Source organism: Galeopterus variegatus, unplaced genomic scaffold (assembly GCF_000696425.1).
Source record: "Galeopterus variegatus unplaced genomic scaffold, G_variegatus-3.0.2 Scaffold8652, whole genome shotgun sequence".
Lineage (NCBI taxonomy): Eukaryota > Metazoa > Chordata > Mammalia > Dermoptera > Cynocephalidae > Galeopterus > Galeopterus variegatus.
The window spans coordinates 14,073-18,895 of NW_007734763.1; positions in this window are offsets into that span (position 1 = coordinate 14,073).

Sequence of the window (4,823 nt, forward strand, 5' to 3'; positions counted from 1 at the left end):
AAGGGCCTGGGAAACTGTCTTGAGTCCTGCAATTGTAGATTCAGGTCTGATGCCCATGAACTTGTCACCGCAGTGCTGTTTCCCTTCCCCTCCCCAATTACTTCTTGGTATCCAGAGAGGGAAAGTGTGATCTTAAATGGGAACCAACAATGCGTGGAGCCTTGAGAGACCTTTGAAAGTTTTTTCTCCTCCTCTTCCTCCTTATCATTATTATAAAGCAACATACTTGTTGAAAAATTAATAAAGTACAGAAAAGTAGGAAGAATACAAAAAAGAGCCTTTACTGTCCATTGCCTAGAGATGAGAAGGTGTATTTCCATCTTAAATATTTTTAGATGCATTTTAACGTGGCTTAGACCAGACAGTACGTACAACTTTGTACCCTGCTTTTTTCACAGGCCCGTCTCAACACAAGCATTTTTACTGACTGTATGATATCCCACTGAGGGATGGTAACAAGATTTCCATACAAGTTGGGGTTTGTGGGAGGAATTTTATTTATTTATTTGTGTTCTATGAAATTCACTTTAAATTTCTCCTACCCTTTCACTCCACCCTTCTCCATGGTATAAATCAAGGAGTGCTTCACTGTGCCCAAAGCCTATCCTCAGGATGACAGAGAAGTCAGCTACCAAGAAAGCCGGCTAAGAATGGGCATATTATCAACTCTAACACATACACTATTCACATGGAGCCCAGTGAGTGCGAGGCTGAGATCTGCGACCCAGTAACGTGCTCTCGAATTCTCCCCAGTTAGTGGTGCTGGAGCCCTTCTTTGCTCCTGTTTCTCAGAATAAACCAGGCCCTTTGTGTGGTTTCAGGAGCACATGTTATCCTTCCATCTCAGTCACGTGTGTGCTTCAGGCCCTTGAAGCCCAAATCTCTATTTTTCCTTCTGAAGAACCCAGAAAAGTCCCCTCTTGTCCCGCCACTGTCAGAAGTCAAGTTCTAATATATTGTACTGTAGAATGTAATGCTCAAAAGGGAATGACTGAGATATTTGTTGGACATTGTCTCTGCACCAGCCATTGTGCCAAGGAATTATATGTGTGAGATTTCATTTAATCCTCATGGCCACCTCATGAGGCAGGAATTGTTCTCCCCACGTTGCAAATGAGGAAAGCGAGATTCACATTGAGCTTGACTCACTTGCTTAGGGTCATCAGGAAGCAGGGGCAGAACTGGGCCTGGAACCTGTCTCCCTGCCTCGGATCCCCTGTCCTGCGCTCTAGCCTCTTGGCCATGACTTCAGCTGCATGACTTCCTCACTTTGTCCAGTCAGGGACCTCTGCCTTCAACCTCACCAGGATTCTGTCTTCATTAAAGGCAGGAAGGACTTTTATCTGCCTGCCCAAGGCTGGAGGAGCCAACAACATCTCCTCTCAGGCCTTCTCAGCACCAAAGGCAGAGAGGCGCCCTGGGCCGCCCAGAAAGGCCTCACGATCTCCCCAGAGCCTGCTGGTGTTCAGAGAAATGGGGCAGGAAGAACTCTGGAGAGTGGGCCTTTTTATTTTATTTCATTTCACAAACACAATGAAAAAAAATCCTGCTAATAGGATTGCCAACCCAGCAGGCCCAGGCAAGCAATTCCAAGTAGATGTAAAGCATCCTGGCACACCTTGAGATTGATCACAAGTCAGGAACAATGACAGGCAACCAGAAATTAATCAGGAGAGTTGCCTTTCACTAAAGGGAGGGGGTAGAGAGAGTATGTGCGAGGGCGCAGCCATTACAGCCAACGGCTCCTGATTCTGTGCCTGTTTCTCATGGGGCCCCCATGGCTCCCTGGAGCAGAAGCAGCCGCCGAGTGGCTCCCAAGGCTTCCTGATGCCTGCAGCTCTGACCACACCAAGCTCTCTTCCCCCATGGACAATCATACTGCCAGTGAAGGAGGGGCTTCCTCTGGTCCAGGTATAACAAACTTTTGGTGGTCCTGTCCCCTGCCCTACAGGCCTCACTGGGAGGGCACGGTGCCTCTGGGCCCAAAGGGACCCCTCCTTTCTAATCTGGGCCTGGCACCAGCAGCTCTGACTTGGGGCTCACAGACCATAGCCAGCCTCCAAGCCGCTATCTCCCCAACTGCGGCGATCTCACATGGATCTTCCACACTGTGCCCTTCCTGGGTCTTCTTACTGCTCCCCTCTGCCAGGCAGCTGACCATGGTAAGGGAGCTGGTGAGTGAGCAGGCCCAACTTGGATGGGGGAGGCAGCTGTTCTGGGTAAGGCAGAGGCCCAGGCCTGGCATGCCCTGGCACATGTGCGGCTGGCTCACAAGCCCACCCCTCTTTCAGGTCACAGCTACTTCCCTGGAAAGTGATCTGTGGTTGCTCAATTCTTAGGGATGTAGTGTAAACTCCTCAGATGACGTTCAGGGCCTTCATGAACTTACCCTTGACCTCACCTTCTCTTTTGCTTTCCTCCTATACTCCCTGTCCACCCCTCCTTTTCCTTCGCTAATGACTACTCCCCCCTCATGTCCTAGCTATGGCATCACCTCCTCTCTGGCTCTCGGTGTGGGGGGGTCTTCCCTGGTGTAATGCCCACATCTTGCCCTGTCTGCCCTGTAAATATCAGGTAAATGTCACCCATCTGCTGTTGTGTACTTTTAAACCCAGCTCAGTGCTATACACCAAAGAAAGAAAGGCCCCACAGAGGTGTTCCAGGCATCACTTGGGAGAATACAGGCAAATCATAGGGGTGGGAAGCACTGGATCCATTTCTGACCCTGAATCCTGTTATGGAGGCACCAGACTCCACTTGAATTTTCTTCTGTTATGCAAAAGGTCTCTCTGAGCCTTAAGACCATCATTAGAACTGGTTTCATCCATTTATCTTCATTTTAAGACCCGGCAGTAACTGCTAAGAGTGTTGACCCCTGTTGATGGGAAGCATCAACCCCTTCTGTATTTTTCACTGTCTCTGTCCCACAAAGTAAAAGGCATCATTGTGGGGCTGGAGTCTTTTACAGGTTTGGCTCCCAGGGCTGCATTTGAAGCAGTAGTTTCCTCCTGATGCTCACAATGCAACCAAATTTCATCCTCTCCAGCCAAGTTTATTCTCCAGGCCCATTAGGCTCTCTGGGTGCCTGCCTTTCTGTTTGTATGAGGAGAGAGCGGAGGAATGCTCAGGTTTGGGGAGAATGCTGAGACTGTAGAGAAATTCCATCAAGCAACCATAGATGNATGAACTTACCCTTGACCTCACCTTCTCTTTTGCTTTCCTCCTATACTCCCTGTCCACCCCCTCCTTTTCCTTTGCTAATGACTACTCCCCCCTCATGTCCTAGCTATGGCATCACCTCCTCTCTGGCTCTGGGGGGGGGGTCTTCCCTGGTGTAATGCCTACATCTTGCCCTGTCTGCCCTGTAAATATCAGGTGAATGTTACCCACCTGCTGCTGTATACTTTTAAACCCAGCTCGGTGCTATACACCAAAGAAAGAAAGGCCCCACAGAGATGTTCTAGGCATCACTTGGGAGAATACAGGCAAATCATAGGGGTGGGAAGCACTGGATCCATTTCTAACCCTGAAATCCTGTTACGGAGGCACCAGACTCCACTTGAATTTTCTTCTGTTATGCAAAAAGTCTCCCTGAGCCTTAAGACCATCATTAGAAACACCTGGTTTCATCTTCCTTTTAAGACCCAGCAGTAACTACTAAGAGTGTTGACCCCTGTTGATGGGAAGCATCAACCCCTTCTGTATTTTTCACTGTCTCTGTCCTACAAAGCAAAGGGCATCATTGTGGGGCTGGAGTCTTTTACAGGTTTGGCTCCCAGGGCTGAATTTGAAGCAGTAGTTTCCTCCTGATGCTCACAATGCAACCAAATTTCATCTCTCCAGCCAAGTTTATTCTCCAGGCCCATTAGGCTCTCTGGGTACCTGCCTTTCTGTTTGTATGAGGAGAGAGCGGAGGGATGCTCAGGTTTGGGGAGAATGCTGAGACTGTAGAGAAATTCCATCAAGCAACCATAGATGGGTAGGAATTGGTAGAGACTTGAGTGGTCATTCAGGTCATTTCTGTCTTACCACTTAATAATGCTGAGAGGTTGAAGGGGTTTGTTTTGTTTGAATGTACAAAGAGCATGAACCTCTTAGTGCTATGAAGGTCACGGAAGAGGCAACTTGGCAATCAAAATGACCAGACACAAAGCTCAGCGATGCTGATGGGGTGCACACCTAGATCATAATTACACTGTCTCGGGAAGGGGCTCAGATACACAAGAACAGGACCAGGTCTGGGCTATGTGACTCCACACCCATTTCACAACCATTTAATTGATTGGTCCAGTGGTGGTCACCTGACCAAAGCTGAATCAATCCGAGTTCTTCCCTGGGAATTTTCCAGATTAGAATCATCTGGAGGTGGGAGTCATTAGGATGGGATGGAAGCTGTGAGTTGGCATGTTCTCAACCACGGGGAGAAAACCAGGCAGCAGTGAGAGAATGAAATCAACAGACAGAGGAAAGGTGGCTATGGAGTCCCTGGTTTCAGTTGTTCCTATGGTCCAGCTGCAGTTCTCTACTTCCTGGTGTTGGGTAAGCCACCTTCTTTTTGTCTGAGCTAGACTGAATTTCATTTCTGTCACTTGCAACCAACATGTCCAGATTCACCCAAACCAAACTATATCAAGCATTTGTCACGCCAGGAGCTCTTTGCTTATATGCCCCACAACTAACCCCCAACCTGTACCTTAAGAAAGGTCATTGCATCTGTAGATGATGTCATGACTCTAGTTCAGCAACTGAAACATCTGTATCAAAATTATGTTGGGCTCGGGGCAGGCCCGGTGGCACACTGTTACAGTGCGCCGCTTGGGAGC